The sequence below is a fragment of the Clupea harengus genome, chromosome 8, assembly GCF_900700415.2.
Source record: "Clupea harengus chromosome 8, Ch_v2.0.2, whole genome shotgun sequence".
Taxonomy (NCBI): Eukaryota; Metazoa; Chordata; class Actinopteri; order Clupeiformes; family Clupeidae; genus Clupea; species Clupea harengus.
The window spans coordinates 26,570,399-26,591,009 of record NC_045159.1 but is presented as its reverse complement, the minus strand read 5'-3'; positions in this window follow the sequence as shown (position 1 = coordinate 26,591,009).

The following is a 20,611-nucleotide window of genomic DNA, read 5'->3' as shown; positions in this document are numbered from 1 at the left end:
ACTATGGTGACATTGTTTACATGTATGCTGCACCCTCTACCTTAAAACTCCTGGACTCTGTTTACCATAGTGCTATTCGCTTTGTTACAGGAGACGCTTTCAGGACCCACCACTGTAACTTATACAAGAATGTTGGTTGGTCCCCTCTAGCAGACAGGAGGGAAAAACACTGTCTTTTATTTGTTTATAAAGCCTTAGTGGGAAAACTGCCTAATTATCTCATGTCACTTTTAAAATTAAAATCCATCTGTCATAATACACGGTCACAGAGCCTCATCTCCCTTGAAATCCCCCTTACAAAAACTAATATAGGTAAAATAGCTTTTAAGTTCTTTGCTTCCCATAAATGGAACACTATTCAAGTGGAGTTGAAATTAACCAAGTATTTGTCTGTCAACCAATTTAAGAGCCTTTTAGATAATAAGGATGTGCCTCAATGTTGTTGTTTTGAATGATTCTCTGATTTAATTTTTTTACTTTATGTTATTTTATTTATTTATTTTTTATGCTTAATTTCTGAGTTGTTTGGTGTGTGTTTTTTAAAAAATGTATTTTGTCTGTTTCGTTTTGTTGTGGTTTGTTTATGTATTGTTCTTCTGTACTATGTGGCCTCAATCAGGGCATTGCTGCAAAAGAGCCCTGTGCTCAGTCAATTTCTCCCTGAATAAACAATGATGATGACATGCATGTAAGGAGGACTTATCACCAATGTGTTGCATCCACATACAGTACTGTGCAAAAGTTTTAGGCAGGTGTGAAAAAAATGCTGTAAATCATCGAGTGTCAGATTACATGAAGATTGGTGCATACAATTATCTGAGGTAAATAGCTGTGACACCACAGTGTACAAATTGGTCATGCAATATGACAGTGCATTTTGCAACTGGCACTTACATTTGCATTATTTTGATGCAAAGGTAACAGTGAAAAAATGCTGTAAGTCATCGAGTCTGTCTGAAATTACATGAAGAGACAGAAGGATTTGAGGAACCCTAAATCCACAGAAGATCTGTGGTTAGTTCTCCAAGATGTTTGGAACAACCTACCAGCCGAGTTCCTTCAAAAACTGTGTGCAAGTGTACCTAGAAGAATTGATGCTGTTTTGAAGGCAAAGGGTGGTCACACCAAATAATGATTTGATTTAGATTTATCTTCTGTTCATTCACTGCATTTTATTAATTGATGAAAATAAACTGTTAACACTTCCATTTTTGAAAGCATTCTTAGTTTACAGCATTTTTTTCACACCTGCCTAAAACTTTTGCACAGTACTGTATATAAAAAATATTTTGTGTCAGCATGTTATTAGACAACTTATTGGTTGGCTGGTAGGGAGGTGAGAAAATAAGTAATGAGTCAGTTGGAATATGGAGTTGTAGCAGTCGACGTCATAAACCGTATCAAACAAAAACAACAAACAACAAACAAGGCTGACTGCAGTCAGTTTTTTATTGCACGAACAACTCACAGCAACACACACGTGTTATATATATGGAGGCGACCAGGACACACTACACACACGCACACGCAGGCCTGAGGTCGCCGTGAATTCTTGCTCTGCTTTTTTCCCATCGCGGCCATATTGGCAGGAAATGGCTCCGTGGAGCAGCAGACTGTCAGTTGAGTTCAAACAGAAAGCTAGTGAGAAAGACTGTATTGTCAAGAGGTAGACAATTACTACAAATAAAAACCTCTGAAAGACAATGGCAAGCCATTTTACCGCCTTTCTAAAGATCCTCAAAGAAGGAATCGGTGGATTCAGCCAGCGACTCATTGAGTTCATGCATTCATTCAGTCATTGCGCCTTTACAAATGATTTAGCCTACCCGTTGTAGCCTAAATCATTCATGAATTAGATTGAAACCTTTAGATAAAATATGTGCATTGGAAATGACATGTTTTAATCAGTAGTTAAAAAAAAGCCTTCAACAGCTAGGCTAAATGTTTTTTAGCCACAAAGATAAAACTAACCAAGCTAATCTTACCGAGCTTAATTTTGAAATGAAATCACACTTACTTTGCCAGTAACAAAAGAAAGGCAGTTAGGCTAGGCTGCTCTAAGTTGGATACCTGATTCAAACCCTGGTTTGGTCCACCTGTAACCCTCTAGGCTTTAATAAGCCCACAGCAAGAGCTCTTCAGTGAAGATTTACATTTACATTTAGTCATTTAGCAGACGCTTTTGTCCAAAGCGACGTACAATGGAAAGAACAGTCAAGCTAAGAGCAATAAAGAACATGGTGTAACAATAAATACTACTTTACATAAGAATTAGAAAAACAACGACCTAGAAAGGAAAAAGAAGTGCAGGAATTTAACTGCTGAAGTGCAAGTTAAGCGCTAGTCAAGGTGCCAGTTAGGAAGGGAGGTGCTCTCTGAAGAGTTGGGTCTTCAAAAGCTTCTTGAAGGTAGAGAGGGACGCCCCTGCTCTGGTAGTACTAGGCAGTTCGTTCCACCAACGTGGGACTACAAATGAGAATAGTTTGGATTGCCGTGAAGACAGAGGGAGGATTAAACAAATAGTGCCAGGATGTGAGTGTAAGGATGCGCCGGAAGGTTGTGGGGGGACAAGATATTTATCTTTGTAGTTTTTTTAGAATGTAAGTCAATTTTGTGAATTTTAAAATAGGCAGTTTATTTAGTTTAGGCTCTCCGGAGCTATGGTAGGCTACCGATCAAGACGGCCATTATTCCTGCCAGTGGGTTCAATTTAAGTAAACGCTACAGCTCTATAGGGGTAATTCAATGAGAAAGGGCCAATTTAAGCCAGAACACCTGTGTTAGCACTGTGCTTTACAATAATTGTCTTGGGATACACGCCTTTATTGACTTGACAGGTATTCAAAAACAGAGACATCCAACAGAAGTACAAAACAGCCGTATAAGCAGTATCATCTGTAACACGTTAACAAAGCCACCTTAAATGTGTGTAATTTGCTTAAGCATCATTCTGTCATAATCCAGCGGCTGTTAAAAATGTGCTCTCGCCTCCTCACAGTCTTCTCCCTCACAGCAGGTTAAACAGAGCTAAATGTTCTCTCTGTCCTCCCTCTAAGCGCCTACCCATTCTTTTTTCCTCTCCATCCCTCCTTCTCTCCCTCCCTCTTTCTTTGTCTTCACCCATCACTCTCTTCCTCTCAATCATCCCATCCCTCTCTCGTCTCCTTCTCACCATCCCTCTCTCTCTTTCTCTCTCTTCTCTCTCCCTCTCTCTCTCCTCCCGCTCTCTCTCTCTCTCACATCCCTCTCTCTCTCTCCCTCTCTCTCTCTCACTCCTTCTCTCTCTCTCCCTCTCTCTCTCTCTTCCTCCCACCCTCTCTCTCTCTCTCTCCATCCCTCTCTCTCTCCCTCTCTCTCTCTCTCTCTCCTCTCACTCCTCTCTCTCTCTCTCTCTTCTCTCCCTCTCTCTCTCTCTCCTCTCTCTCTCTCTCTCTCTCTCTCTCCCTCTCTCTCTCTCCCTCTCTCTCTCTCTCCCTCCCACCTTCTCTCTCCCTCTCTCTCCCTCTCTCCTCTCTTCCTCCCTCCCTCTCTCTCTCTCTCTCACTCCTCTCTCTCTCTTCCTCTCTCTCTCTCTCTCTCCCGTCTCTCTTCCCACCCTCTCTCTCTCCCGCTCTCTCTCTCTCTCTCTCTTCCTCCCACCCTCTCTCTCTCTCCCCTCCTCCCCCCTCTCTCCCTCTCTCTCTCTCTCTCTCTCCTCTCTCCTCTCTCTTCTCTCTCTCTCTCTCTCTCTCTCTCCTCTCTCTCTCTCTCTCTCCCCTCTCTCTCTCTCTCTCCTCTCCTCCTCTCTCTCTCTCCCTCTCAATTTCAATTTTCAATTTTCAATGGCTTTATTGGCATGAATGTATGGTACACTGTTGCCAAAGCACTTAAACAATAAGAACAATAATAATAACAACAATAATAACAACAATGGTAATACAGGAACAGATAAGTTAATTAAATAATAAAAAAATAAATAAAAATATATAAAATAAAAATGCTTAAATAAAAAACATTACAATTATAATAATTACGTAAAGAAAAAACATAGACAGATAAGAATAGATACAAAAAAAAAAAAAAAAAAAAAAAAAAACACTATGAGTTCAGGCCTATGTTTATTGGTGGTATGGCCTGCTCTCGGAGGATGTGGCAGGACTGCACATATTCGGAGGCTAAAATGTTACAGGTCTCTATTTCCCCCAGGAGGAATGGTAGTTTTTGTTGGTTCGTTAGGTTTATGAAACCTGGGTGGATGTATTCAAATTGTTTGTAATATGCACTTCTTATATTGTGGTATTTTGTACATTCCGTCAGAAAATGAGGCTCATTTTCGACAGCGTTAATATTGCAGTGGACGCATAGTCTCCCTTCGGGAGCCACCCAGCATTGTCTGTGTCGCCCCTTTTCTACTGCAAGACTATGGTCGCTGAGCCTGTACTTTGTTAATAGAATTCTTTGTTTATAATTTTTTATTTGGATTAAGTATGGTGCCAATTTGCAGTCCTTTTTTAATGTTCTGTATACATTTAGCTTGCTGGATTCTTTCATTTGATTCTTCCAGCAGTTAGTGTAATTTTCTATACAGCTTTCTTTTAACTGTTTTAGTTTTGAGGCAATGCTTAAGTCTTTCTTGCTGAGCCCATGTTTTTGGACAAGGTAGTTGAAGGGGTCTCTCTCTGGGTGTCCATCCCTCAGTTGGGCAGCAGTGTGGTGGTGCCTGTCTGGTTTGCTTATTTGCAGATGGTTCCAGAATTTTGCTGCTCTCTTTTGTATGTCTAGAAGGAGTGGGTATCTTCCCAACTCTGCTCTACACGCTATGTTAGGGCAACTCCTGTTTACACCCAGTATATTTTTGCAGAATTCCAAGTGGAATAGTTCGGGGTGGCTTTTGTCCCATGTGTCCAATTTATTTTTAAATTTAGTTCCCCAAACTTCACTCCCATACAGTAATATTGGTTTCAGTATTGAATCAAAAAGTTTTTAGCCAGAGTTTTATGGGGGGGTTATATTTTAGTAGTGATTTCCTGAGCATGTAATAGGTTTTTCTTGCCTTTTCCGTTAGATCTGTTATTGCTCCATCAAAAAGTCCAGTTGAAGAAATCGTTAGTCCTAAATAACAATATTTTTTACTTGTTCCAGTTTTTCTTCGCCAATTGTGAAGCTGTAATAATTATTGTGTTTGGAATGTCTTTTTTGGAATACAATGATTTTGGATTTATCCAGGTTAATTGGAAGGGCCCATGTTATACTGTATTCGTTGATAATATTCAGACTTTCCTGAAGCGCCTCTGGACTCGGGGAGAGTAGGAGGAGATCATCGGCAAAAAGCAGGCATTTAATTTCTTTATTTAGAAGTTTAAGACCTGGGGACGAAGATCTTTCAATTTTTGTGGCCAAATCATTAATATATATATTGAATAAGGTTGGACTTAAGCAACAGCCTTGTCGAACTCCTTTTGTCTGATCAAAATAATCTGTTACTGTTGTGAATTTTTACACAGCATCTATTGTTTTTATACATATCTTTAATGATGTCATACGTTTTGCCTCCAATTCCACTATCAATTAATTTCAACATAAGTCCATCGTGCCATACTGAGTCGAAAGCTTTGCTCTCTCTCTCTCTCTCTCTCCACTGTTGCTCTAGATGACTCTCTCTCTGTCTCTCTCTCTCTTTCTCTCTCTCTCTCTCTCTCTCTGTCTCTCTCCACTGTTGCTCTAGATGACTCTCTCTCTCTCTTTCTCTCTTTCTCTCTTTCTCTCTCTCTCTCTCTCTCTCTCTCCACTGTTGCTCTAGATGACTCTCTCTCTCTCTCTCTTTCTCTCTTTCTCTCTCTCTCTCTCTCTCTCTCTCTCCACTGTTGCTCTAGATGACTCTCTCTCTCTCTCTCTCTCTCTCCTCCACTGTTGCTCTAGATGACTCTCTCTCTCTCTCTCTCTCTCTCCACTGTTGCTCTAGATGACTCTCTCTCTCTCTCTCTCTCTCTTTCTCTCTCTCTCTCTCTCTACTGTTGCTCTAGATGACTCTCTCTCTCTCTCTCTCTCTCTCCACTGTTGCTCTAGATGACTCTCTCTCTCTCTCTCTCTCTCTCTCTCTCTCCACTGTTGCTCTAGATGACTCTCTCTCTCTCTCTCTCTCTCTCTCTCCACTGTTGCTCTAGATGACTCTCTCTCTCTCTCTCTCTCCACTGTTGCTCTAGATGACTCTCTCTCTCTCTCTCTCTCTCTCTTCTCTCTCTCTCTCTCTCCAGCCTGGGCAATCCTCAGTGGAAACCTCACACTGCTCCTACGGGTTAGCTTCCCTCTGGCAAGCTGGGTCAATGAATTGCAGAGAGAAAAATTAGCAAGATGTCTCTTTATTTATTGAGTTTAGTAAATGTAAATGTAAATCTTCATAGACGGTGAGTCCACAAATATTAAAAGAAAACGTCTTGGCAAAATATATATGATAGCGCTCAGGATAGACTGACCTGTCTGTTAAGAATTGACTTCCTGTGTCAATATGCTGCATTATTACGCTGTGTCGTCTGTAAAAACTGTACTTGTGCACCAGAAATAAAACATACATGATGAACTTCAGCACATAACACACAATGTTCTCTCTAACTTCAGGACAGGCTAGTCATGACCATGATTGGTGAGGGAGATGGGAGGGGGACACGATTCCCATGTAATGAGATGCAGAGTAAAGGCACTGCGATATGAGGACAGTGCTGAGAGCAGAGCATAGCCATGCCTTCAATCAACACCTCTGAACCTCATTGTGTAGAACATCAGCTTTCAAGCTTTCAGCCTACCTCCACGAGAGAGAGAGAAGAGAGAGAGAGAGAGAGAGGGAGAGAGAGAGAGAGAGAGAGAGAAGAGAGGGGAGAGAAAAAAAGAAAGAAAGAAAGAAAGAAAGCGAGCAAGGAAAGAAAATGGTAAAAAAAAAAAAACTATGGCTGCCCACTTCTTCAACTACAATTAACCGGGAATAAAAGAAGGAAAGAGGAGTGGAAGACAAAAAAAAAAAAATGGGAGAAAAGGGAGAAACCCAAAATCAGGTGTGAAGTGCGCTGGAGTGGACTGGACTGAATGGGTGCTGGGGGGGCCTCGCTGGGGTGGACCTGGGGGGCCTCGCTGGGCAGCGGCAGGTGAATAGAGGGGGCCAGCAGATGGTTGTGTGTGCCTGCCCGGAGAGTCCATCCAGCGGGGATCTATATTCATTCGCCTCCGCGCACCTTTGATTTTCAAGGGGATTACACCTTGTGTTCAAACACAGAGGGAAGAAAGGAAGGGGGTGGAAAGCGACATGATGCAGAATAAAATTACAGGCTGCTTAAGGACGGGCCTCATTCATGGTTAACTCCTCACGGCTCATTACGACTAATCCTTATTAGTGAGTTAGAAGCATGTGTAAGTGTGAGGGTGTGTGTGTGTGTGTGTGTGTGTGTGTGTGTGTGTGTGTGTGGGTGGGTGGGTGTAGGGGCCATCAATGACTAGCGGGGACATGTGTCACCATTGTAGGGCAGAGGGCTTAATCCCACTCCTGTGGTTGGGCTATGGGGGGGAGACAGTGAGCAGCCCAAAGTCTATCAAACGCCCCCGCCACCAGGGGCACAGGCCTCCTTTTGTTGATCAACTTGAGGACACCTTCTTCTCTGGAATGCTAATGAGGTCATGTGGTGAAGTTAAAGGAGATGTAAATGTTAAGAGGGATTCCATATTATTGGGGACACAAAGGGACAAGCAGTGACTTCATAAAGACATTCCAAACGCACACGGTCACCGGGGCCAACAGGAGTGGTGTTGCTCAAAGACAGAAGACGGAAGACCTAAGGGGGAACTAAGTTGCCTTGTCACTTTGCGTACGGTTGGCAGGTTGTAAATTGAGCAGTTGTATGATTAACAGTGTGCAAGCCCGATTTCTGGGAAAATATTTTTATCGCATGGCAGTTCTCTATATGTATGCGACTATACGCGGTCTCAAACTGCAACCAGAGGCGTGCAAAAAGCACTAAAAACAATACTCAATAAAAATTATGGTTTATTCAAAAAAGGTGCTTCCATTCGTTAAGAATTAGACAGTGGATCAGTATATGATGGGCAGCCAGCAATTCAGACAAAGCATAATCAAACAAACAAAGTCTTCAAAAACAGTATTTAAGTATTTAAATTCAAGTTTAAATGAACAACATATGTCAAAAATATCACTGTGTACGCCATCTGAGGTTTCTTGGAGTACCTCACGTGTAAGCTCTTAATTGCTGTAAAATCAGGGAATTTCTCAAATGTATTTAATGGGCTTACTTCTACGCTGACAAAGCTCACCTTTAATTCAACACGCTCCCCCTCTTGTTCTCCTAACACATAGCACTCACACCCCTACAGAGCCCTATTGGCCCCATCTGGATGGGCCAGGCTGGCCTCGTCTGGCTCCTGCTGGTTCCTGCACCAGAGGGAGATTATAAATGAACAGGGGCTGCTGGCTGGTTAAGGGCTGTGAGGATGAAGCCCTGGTTGGGAGTCCCGGGCATCACACAAAGACTCGTGATCAGGGGGAACAACCGCTAAACATATGGATCTTATTGATGGAAATGTGTTATCTGTCAGGATGAAAGAGTGAACCCCCCCCGCACACCGCACCCCGCACCCCTGAAAACACAAATGCACTGTGTAAAATGCAGAGAGAAGGTAGCGCCGTGGAAGGAAAAGATATTGTCCACAAAATGAGAAAGTGTGGAGTGGAATGTCCACATTTAGTGTGTTAAATGTTGAAATTACTGTGCACTATTTGTAATAACTCAGCTAATATAGTTTTACAAATTCTTGATTTACCCTGTTGGAGGTTACTCAGAAATACTACATTTCATCAGCATAATGCAATAATATTAAGCTATAATGTGTGCAAAATGGCATGGTGGTCATGAGTTCATATACGATCTACAGTGTCTCATAATGTAAAGCTAGTAAATAGCTAGCACACCTTTAGCATTTAATCCCAACAGTATTATCAGCATTCGTCACTCTATCTGGCGCCATTGCTGGCCCTCTGCAATAACAGTGTGTCCTCACCCCCTCCACCCCCCCACCCCCCTGGACACAGAAACTGAAAGCCCTGACTTCCCAAAGTCCAGATAAGGGATTTCAGGAGAATGAAGACAAGCCATATCATCTGCCCTCCTTGAATTGTCTGTGCTGAACCTCCCCAATGGTAACTTGTTTCCATCTGATGCCACGGTGCACTTGTCAGGTCCTCGGCGGCACATTCAGAGGGTCGGCTGCCAATTCAAATCATGCAAATGAACGTGGTCCCCATTGTGACTGCTCAGGGAGATCACGGGTTTATCAGGAACATGTCCACCAGAGCGGGCACGCACGGATTGTCTGCTCACCCCCCCGGCCCACAAAAGAGGGCGCTTCTGCCTCATTCACGACTCGAAGGTCATTCGCCATGTGAAACACATCAGATGCATACAAAGAAGTGCAGAGGGGCGGCATTCCACCCCCCCCCCCCCCCCCCCCCCCTCTCTTATCTATCACTGCGTGTCTGCATTGCAGCTCCTGTTTATGTGTGTGTGTCAAGGTAGGAGCAGATAAATAATTTTAAAAATGAAATACATAAATAATAAACAAATGAATGAAAAACAAAAGAATGAAAAAAAAAATCTAAAGGCAAAGAATAAATGACCATGACTGTGGCTATATTGGCAATTACGCTCATATGCCTCATAAACCAATTCCGCTTACGCCACATCCAAGTGTGGACATTTGTTGGAGTTTAACACATGAGAATTGATACATTTAGGGTTTATACATGTTGTCTTCCCTCACGGTTTTGGCCTTGTCTAATGGGTTACAAAACATAACATCTCCTCTTTGCCTGTCATGACCTGTAGATGGCTAAACCAATGCGTTAGCTTTAGAGTAATGAACGAGCATGCTGAGAGTGATTACATAAAATGCATATTATGGCCACGCAATCCACACATACACACACACACACACACACACACACACACACACACACACACACACACACACACACACACACACACACACACACCAGGCATCATGGGTTACATAGGCAACATACATAGGAGACCAAGACGTATTACACAAAAAGTATTTGTACAATGATTTTTTTCCCCCCCCTGAAAACTGTGTTGCTAATATTTGTCGATAAACAGTTTTAAAGTGTACCTTTAACCCTCCTATTGTGCTGAGAAAAAATAACACCTATCATGTCTGGGTCATTATGACCCGGGATTCAATTAAACGTTTAACTCCCCTCACCTATATATAAATACAACTTAACAATTTGGCACAGTGTTGCAAATAGGTGTTTACAAGGTCACCTGATCTAGTCTCTCTCTAGCAACCCCAGAAGACCACATGCATTACCAAAATAGCAGCAACGTTGATTTGACACAGTCTAGATTATGATATTTATGAAATGAAACCATCTCGCACAAATCAAATCTATAGCACCACCTCTTGAATGAACCAGTTATAATATTTCATTGTTCAAAATTTGTTACAGCAGAACAAATAATGGTGAAACCTCTTTCAAACACTAATGACACCATCTAAGAACATATTTAAATGAAGACAGGGAGGTTGCAAGTCTGTAACATCTACTTAGATATGGTTAACCAGGATAGAGTGATGGCTCATTGAAGGATTGGACCTCTGATGTCCTAATGCATTGAAGAAAGTTTTTACAAGGGGTTGAGAAAGGAGGCGGGGGGGGGGGGGGGGGGGGTATCTTGACAAACTAGGACATTTTGGAATATACACCTTTTTACACCAGATAAAGTAGATTATATAAGGAATAATCCAAACTGGGGCATTTATGTGCATATACCCACCGTAGGTCAATATTGCCCAATTTGAACCTGGAAAGTGTTGTGATGGTAGGCTAAACCTGCTACATCACAACAACTTGCTTTAGCCTGTCTCTGCATTACCAAGGACCTCTACGTTTTTATTTTCAGCAGTCAGCTATTTTTCCACCTTTCAGAGGCTCTCTTCTCAGGTAGGCCAATACAAATGCATTAGGACATCCAATGATCTTCTCATGCTATCTCTAAACTGTCAAACAAATTAGCAATGAAGTGGTCCTCTACTCTCATAAATAGAAAAATGCAGGAACCCCGAACAAAGGAGGAGTCAAAAATGTGTGTGTGAGTGTGTGGAAGGGCGAATGGATACAAAGCATTGCTAATGAGCTAGCATGCTACACTAAATTTCTTAAAATGGACATTCTAGCAAGCATTTATGAGAACGAGGAAAATGGATGGCTAGTTTATACACACTGAGTGAGACAGAGCAGCTCATATAGCTTGTTCTACATCAGAAGTTACTTCGGGTCATATTGACCCAAACACAATAGGGGTCATTTTGGGGTCATTTTAGGAAGCTAGAGGGACACCTATGGAGGTAATCACATCATCATCATCATCATTTTGCATTGTTTGACAATAGTTTCAGGTCACTATGACCCAAAGGGGCTAAGGACACACCAAACCACGACACACCCTGTGGTTACATGAGTTGTTAGGAAGCACTGGCAGTAACCTCACACGTTGGCTATATGTAGGATGTAGCGGTAATTTAGCCAAGGGATGTTTGAGTGTCCAAAAAGGAGGACTTACATTTGAGCTGTTTAACTGAAGAGCATTGGTCATGTAGACAAATGGTTTAACCCATTGTGTTTAACAAATAGGTCACACTTAGTAGTGTCAGCATATTAAAGAAACTAAATATTTTGATGATACATTATGCAACCCATTGGCTACATCCAAGACTGGGTGAACGATACTGGACCAGGAAGTGAATCTTGAGGTACACCACATTTGATTAATGACACTGAGGAAGTAAAATGACTTGATTAAGACAACGTGATTGATGGCATCAAAGGTGGCAGGAAGGTCTAAAAGGCTTTAAATCAAGTAGGCCATCAGCAGCCATCACTGGTAACCCATTAGTAGATCATTAGTAACCCTGAGAAGTGTGATCTTGGAGCAGTAGATACCTGACTGAATTGTCTAGTTTTGCCATGGTGTTGAGAAGTGTATATGACCTGCTTTCTCCAGAATTTGAAATATGAATGGTAGTTAAATGCTGTCGCAAAACTGTGGAATGGCACAATGACTGCAAAACATTGAAGAATAATAATTAGATCAGATCGGACACAGGAATAAGACTGGTAACGCTCACAGCAGTAACATAAGTTGATACAGGACGGACTTGATAACAGGACTGTTGAATAAGTCGAACAATTTGCTTTTAAGTACAAATATAGAGCTCAGAATTGTTAGGAGTTGGCATTAACAGTTATGACTAAACATGAAAATGTCCTTACAGGCAGGCTATGGTTAAGTCTGAACCAACATGCAGTTTCAATTGACTACATACATTACGGACACTGTGGTGTGTGTCCATAATGTACCAAAATATAATATCTATTTTTCCTTCATGCCTGCGGAAAAATACTCCCCACTGGTGTTTAAACACACACAATGCTCCCTACCTAAATGTAATTAAATTATGAAGTGATACACATCAGACTGGTCACGCTTGTTTGTGTCTCCGTTATTGTAGGCAGAGAGCTCCATGCTGTGCACAGGAGACACGGCTCTCTCCACTGACTCTGTGTGTGTGTGTGTGTGTGTGTGAGTGTGTGTGTGTGTGTGTGTCACAGGGAGAGAGAGTGTGTGCCAGAGGGCTTATTCACCACTGGAACAGACTCATGCTGAGTGCCACATAGAGGAACAAGAAACATTGGCCTTCTCTCTACACTTGGAGAAACAGTCACTCTAAAACAGATTTTTATGTATTTTGGTAACAATCTTCTGGATTTTCATTGCTGTCTGACAATATTCATTTATTTATTATTTTTTTTATTTATTTAAACAAAATGTGGACAGCTCTCTTTAACATTTGTGTACCCTATTCTTAAAATGATTCCTTTTTTCTAAGTCTAATTTGTTTGATAAAATACACTAAAGAGCAATAAGAGAGTATCCTCTTTGGTGTTCTTATATTATAAATATTGTTTACTTATACACATCACTTGTATACTTACACATAACATAAGCCTATTTGATGCAGTATGAATTGTATTGAATTATATGCCTGTGAACGTTGAACAATTTCAATATCATAATGTGTCAAATGTTGCATGTATAGCATACACACATCCATAGAATGTTGCAAAGGTTACTTTCATTTACGAAATGAAATGAAATTGCTGTCAAAGGAATCATTTCCCTACTACACTAGTTAATTGAAAAGAAAATTGTGCTATTTAAAAGACAAGCGGAACTAGTTGTTGTTGTCAGAGATTTACTGAAAGGGCCAGAGGTAACAGCTGGGAAGAGAGGCGACTTGTGGTTTGAGCATTGGTCCTCCGGAGCCATCATGAAGGGAACCGGTAAAAGAAATGACCCACTTAAGTTGGACAGACAAGGGACTGACTTGTTGTTTGGCTTTGTGTACCTGTCCATGTTTCTTTTGTAAAGTGTGAAAATTGCAATTCCTCCCCCCTTCCTCTGTTTTCACTCTCTAAATTGGAGACACATTATGCTATTAGGGACACGTCTTTCACTGCTGAGGAAAGGGGACGATTTAAAAAAATGTTCGCCGTTCAACAACTTTAACTACTCGCAAAAGGCAAGAGGTGTTGTCGCCGCTGTTTTTGTAAGGTGGCTGAATAAGAAGCATAATTGAGGCTGTTAGAGCAAATTATGACGCGTTGGGGAAGGACATTTGCTGTGTAAACAGTCATTACGCCAGGCTGTCTGTGTTCGGAGACATGGCATAGGGGAGTCAGGTGGAGGAGGCCCCCATGTAGTTAACGGCAATCTGCAGTAATCACTTCCCCATTTTCGGAAAACACTAAAAGCTACTTCCCTCGCTCTTTTTTTTAAATACTTTATGTTGGAAGCAATTTCTCTGTGGGTTTTGCAAGTGTGTGCATCCTAAGATAGATCATCTGTCCATTACACACTGCATGTGGTAAAGCTCATATTAAACAGGGATGGTGAATTGATTCTGGTACATTAGTGACAGGCAGTTGTGTTGGTCCGTCTTTGTTGGACTTCCCAGGGCCCCTCAATTGAACAGAAAGCGCAGCGCTATTAACTTGAGTAATTGTGTAAAACACCTAATGTGTGCTGAAAAACACACAGGAGTGGCTGGGAGCCCAATGTATGTGGCAGAGCCCCCCACACACACACACACACACACACACACACACACACACACACACACCTGTGATTAATCAGAAGGTAAAGTGGACGTATGCACACAACAGTATCAGTGGGATACACATCCTCGGCCCACGGGAATCAATTCCGCCTAATTAGCACCGAGGGCTCTCCTGTGAAGATGTTCTCATTGACCCCCATGTGACACTCAACACGACACAAAGTTGCCACAATTACAGTAATTACCACCGGGCTGATGGTCCTCGCGTGTGGTCTGCCTTTAGAGTGACTCTCAGCCTGCGCCGCGGCTACCTTCTTTTACGCGACACCTCCACATACACACGCCGGGTCTTTTCCTCGGGATCACTGACACACTGACACACATCGGCATGCTGATTGGCGCTGAGCGGTCACTCAGAGCTGCGATAATGACTCCTTATGAAGTTGAAAACCTCCCAGAGGAATTTGGCACCATAAGGGAAATGGCGTGTGATAGGTGAAAATTCACCCTAGTTACCTCAGGACTCCGGAGCTGCATATATGTATGGCGACAGTGGTACAGGAGGTAGAGAAGTCGGTTAGTAATCAGAAGGTTGCTAGTTTGATTCCCTGTCGAAGCGTCCTTGAGCAAGACACTGAACCCCTAATTGCTCCTGATGTGCAGTGTGCCATCAGTGTAAAATGTGTATACATCCTTGTAAGTCGCTTTGGATAAAAGCGTCTGCTAAATGACTAAATATAAGTATATTTATTAGACAAACAACAATTGCAATCGGGCTCACTCCCAACACAAGGCTGAAAGTGAAGCAATGATAAACACATCGCACAAGGTTTATATAGACAGAAGTTGAGCGTTCAGCAGGGATATCTGAGGCAAGGATGGAAGTTTTGCAAGGTCGGAAGAAGCACAGTTCGACCCTTCTTATCACCTCTGGTCTAAACATGCTCTTGTACATGTGCAGACTAAGTGGCACCTACTATTCTAAGTTACACGCACGCAGAAACACAGAAAAGCCATGTTCCTGCTTACATAAGTACATGATTCATATAAGGTCATTAATAATACAAGGCACTTGATTATTATATTCTTAAGTCATTAACAGTGTTTGGAAATTATCTCCATCAGCGTGCTGTATTGCAATATTTATACTTGGAATAAAATACTTTGGATGTGCCAATATGATCTGTCTCTATTCCCACTATAAGTGCTAAATAAAGGCATCCCGCTTGTTTCTATTGATGATGTGTTCTTGTTATCCGGCTGCATCTGGATCCATTGATCTCTATAAGAGTGCAAACCTCACATCTGAACTCGAGCACCTTCAGGGTTTCGCAGAGGAGAAAGACATGAGCACAGGTATTAGCCGACCTCTGAGTAGCCATAACAGAGCCTGAACCGCTAGGTGTTCAGCTTCTGTCCAGTGGTTAGGGTGGGGTGCTGTGGGGTTGGACGGGGCGTGGGGGATTGCATTACCCCAATATTCACTTTGTACCACAGACACACACCAACTATCAAAATATCAATTTCAGGTTGTTTTTGTTGTTGTTGTTGTTCTTCTTATTATTTTGTCATTACAAATGTATTGCTAGTAAGTTAAACAGTGTCACAGCTCTGCTCTCCGTCATAGAGGTAAAATGCTGTGAAACATATTTAAAGTGTGCACACATGAATCAGTGTAAATATTTCCATCGATAGTGGATTTTATATTCTGCTACCTGGCAGTGGATAAGATAAAAGAACAAAATGTTGGTGGTGTCTGTGCACTGATCTTTCACAACTACAACATGCCTGATACCATGATTGTGGATCGATTCAGTGCGGTTACCAACATTGGCAAAGTACATTTCCTGTTGATATTTCGGTTTATAAGAGGAGTGCTGTTTGCAATCATCAGCTCCAGAATGGTCCTAGTGTTCTCTCAACTCGACACGCCAGGGTTACAAACACAGCGTAAGAGGAATGATCAAGCCCCTAATCGGTAGAGCAATTACATTTGAATAATGCAGAATGTTTTTTTGTGAACAGTACTAGCTTGACCGACATGTTCCAGATACGGCCAATGACACACAGAGAGCAACTGACACTAAATATGGTCTTAATATTTTTTAATATCCTTGTCTTCTTTACATTTCAAAGAATTTTACATTATTTTAATATTGCTAAATATTTACTAAAAACTGCATTGAAAATAACTTCCCCTATGCTTACTGCTTCTAGAACGGAAACAGCACATTAGATATCTTTGGCGCAGTCCCTTAATGCTGTCGAAAAAGATCCAAATCACTTTTAAATGGTGATATATCTTAGAAAATGTAATCATTTGCATATCAAATTAACTGTGGTTTGGCTCTCCCGTGGTCAAGAGAAGGCAGTTAGTGAACTGGGGGCCATATTGAGAATCTGTCATCCTGCAGCACTCCCCTGGGTGAGTTTACTTGATAATTAATATATTAAACTCATGACAAGTAGCCAGACAGGGACCCCTTGTCATCTCAGCAGCCCAGCTCCAAGAGAAAAGGGGTGCAGTTTGACCGGCCATCAATATCCTAACCTCCCTTTCCTCTCTGGGTCATAGGAGCCGTCTCATAACTCATGTGGGGTTTTTTCCCCTCTCCTTCACCCTTTGCTGTGGAGGACAACCGTATTTCCTACTGCATTCACCATTCACAACAGCAGCAGCATCAGCAGCACCAGCAGCACAGGCTCCTAGGTCAAACACTCATCCACTACTGCATTACACAGAGAGATTAAGCAGATCTGGAGATGGAGTGAGGGAGAGTGAGTGAGTGAGTGAGAGAGAGAGAGAGAGAGAGAGAGAGAGAGCGAGAGCGAGAGAGAGAGAGATAGAGAGAGAGAGAGATAGAGAGAGAGAGAGAGCGAGAGCGTTTCACAAAGAGATTACCAACCAACACAACCTTAACATTCACTCTAACATTTGTAATGGTGTTTTCATACTAGTTATTTGGAGGACAGCCATTTCATATGATGTCCATTGAGAGATGTGAAGTAGAATCACAAATATCATATACAGTATATATATCTATCAGCAAAGGCTGCAAAGGCTGCAAAAGGCAAATGTAGCTGTATGCCTGTATGGACCATGCTGTCATATTCATATCCTGAACCATATGAAGGCACACAGTGTCTGAGAAGCTAACTCTCATGTACTGTATATGTGGCTGGCTAGCAGTTCTAAATAGGCTATGATACATCCCAAAGGAATGGTCTGAAATCCCATTACATACAATGGAATTAATATCCTGTCACAGGTCACTGATATCTCCCCCCATGAGGTCCGGTCCCCAATAAACATACAGTATATTAACAATACATTTGAAGAGATCCCGGATGTGGATAAGTAGCTGCAATGAAAGAGGTTACACAATATTTGCAAATTTACATAGTGGCAAACATGTGCACGGTGTAGGTGTGCAATGCTGTGATTCTAAACCCCACTGTGTATCCACTGTTGCCACTCAAACTAACACGGGAACTATTACCTCTCAACACTTAAGAAATTAAACGAAGAAGAGCTCCAGACTGAAATGATGTGAGTGGGAAGTTGGGGGGGATTGAACAAAAACATCGCCGTGAAAGATAAATAGACAAAAGATTGAAGGTTCGTGTTCTGAAGTATTATCTCTCCTCTCTCATCTCACCTCTTTCATATCCACCACCACCATTCGACAGCTTTAATTACCGTGAAGAAAAAAAAAAAAAAAAAGGAAACAAAAAGGAAACAATCTCCTTGAAAAAAAAAACCATGTCTGTTTCCCGGTGTCATCCACATTCATGTATTAGGTATGGGCTTATAGTAATTGGTGCATTCTGTGCCATTCATAATACGGTGTGAGAGACACATTGGCAGGGCTCATTGTTCCCCCCAACTGGCATGCCATCATGCACATCAGAATGAGAAAGCAGGGATTCCTGTAAGCCCGCAGTAAGCAGAGTTAATCCTGTTGACTGTGAATGGACCGGGAGAGCCATGCCAACACACACTGGGGAATGGAGGAACCACTCAATGCAGCAAGATGGCTCCCCATGCCATATCAGCCCAGCCAAGAAAGCCCCACCAGCAGCACCGTGGCAGACCATTTACCTCGGCGGCGGCGGCGGCGGCGGCAGCAGGGGATGAGGAGATGCAGTGGGGTATGTGGAGCCGTACGTAAGAGGGCCAGATACTGGGGGAGCCTCAGGGTCAGGATTAGCTAAGACAGAGAAAACCAGAGTCAGTCCAAAGTTTCTGACCTGCTCTTTACAGTGGATAGGTGTAAGATTTTAATTAGTCCATCTTCAGGACCTGGACTACATGACTGTGTTAGTGAGAGATAAAACTTGTATAGTGAAAGAGAGAGAGAGAGAGAGAGAGAGAGAGAGAGAGAAAAAGAGGGGCAGGGATGGAGAAAAACCCTCACAAGAACAGCTGTGTGAGAAAGGGAGCCATGTTGCTGAGACAATGGCATGAGTGACTGATGGTGGCTTAATCATCTATGTGTGTTGGGTGTGGAGGGGGCAGCACACCTCCAGCCAGCCTCTCGTCCGCTCTCACAGCCCCCATTAGGGCAGAGGGCCTCGACTGCAGAGACAATGCCCCTCAGGGGGGCTGTAACCAGAGTCTGTCCCCTTAGTTAGCCTTTATTAAATCAGCTCATTGTTCCCCACACGCCGCCCGTCACCACGGCACTTCTTCAAGACTAATTTGCCGTCACCCCTATACAACTCATGCTGGAGAGAGAGACAAGGCTTTTCTCCGAGAGCTGTGGTGCCGAGGCTGCTGTCGCCGCGGTAGCTGTAATGCTCACAAGTGCACTTGTTGGGGGATAAAGGAGAGGGGTATTTTCTAGGGGCAAAATGTGAGGGCAGAACATGATTTTCCTTTTCCCCTGTGGTGGATGAACTCTTGTCTTTTAAAAAAAGAAAAAAGAAAACTGGCAGATGGTGTGTTGTCGGGAACGAAACAACGGTGGAGTCGAGAGGAGAACTTTTTGTAATTACGAGAGCAGGGCCTCAGCTGCACGTTAGGGCGACAAAGCCGAAGCACGAGGCCATTTCATTTTAAAGTTCATACGGGCAGTGTGCTCCTTAATGGGCGACAAACATCCACGGGTGCACGGCGCCGGGTGTGAGAGGAGCACAAAGGGCCATTCTAGTTTGGGCTGACCCCCGGCCGCTGAAGACAGACTTGATGGCTAATGTAAAAATAACAGGCCCTCGTAAATCAGGGCGGCTGGAGAGATTCAATGATGAGAGCAAATCAATACGAGGGCCTGGTGCTGCCACAGAGCAAAATGGCACTCCATTTACAACGGAGGACTTTGAGAGGAAACATTACTCACATTTGAGCAGACATGGCTTAAACCCGGAGCCCAAAAAAAATCCCTGTTTGTGTATGTGTGTCTGTATGCGTGTGTTTGTGTGTGTGTGTGTGTGTGTGTGTGTGTCTGTGTGTGTGTGTGTGTGTGTGTGTGTGTGTGTCAGAAACATTTCTAAAGTATGTAATAACATAGAACAAGACCTTATTAACACCAGCGACCGCATTTCCCCGGCACATGGTAGAGAAGTGACAGTAATCAATGAGGTTTGTATTTCTGTGACGTTTCAGGGGTGCCGGTGCTGAATGTCACATGTCACACATGGAAAGGCTGTGCACATGGTTTCAGTCGGAACTAAATAGGACAAACTCTCTCCACCTCACAGTCTCACAGTGCGACGGCAAGGCAAACCACAAGGTCAAAAGGTGAGAGGGCCGGGGGCAGGAACTCATAAGCTAACTACATTGCATTAAGTGTGTCTCCATTTGATGAATCTTAGTCTGCCGGAATGATGATGTTTAGCTCAGATTTATAGATAGAATCCTAAATATAAAAAGTTGGTAATGATAACCAATAGAAATATAGTGACTTAATTGAAACCGATTAATCAAGATGTTGAGACAATGTATCCACGTATTTGCCTCCAGCAAGTGCATAAAATATTTATATCTAATTACAGAAATGTGTGAAATTAATTATTCAGAACTTTTAATCACTCATCCATTAGTGAATTGTTTTTGAGTAGTGATAAAGATCTGATTAGAACGTTGCAAAGGTCTAATTTGATTATTTCTTACTATTGTTAGAAATTACACACAAACAATTACACAGGATCCGCTATAATTTGAGATAACTCCTAAAAACACTCGTTTGAATGGATGCATGAGGAAGAACGTGTCTAGATCCGTAGGTCATCACAGGAACACATTTAGGTTCACGCAGCAGTCTTGGTTACGGATCTTTCTTGCAGACAGAGAGAAGTAGCAAACGGCGCACGTTATCCTATCCTGTGTAACACACACACACACACTTGTATACCAACAACAAACGGGTGAGAAAATGGATTGTTGTCTGCCTCCAGTGCACACACATGCAAGTCTCTCTTCATCTTTCTCTCTCTC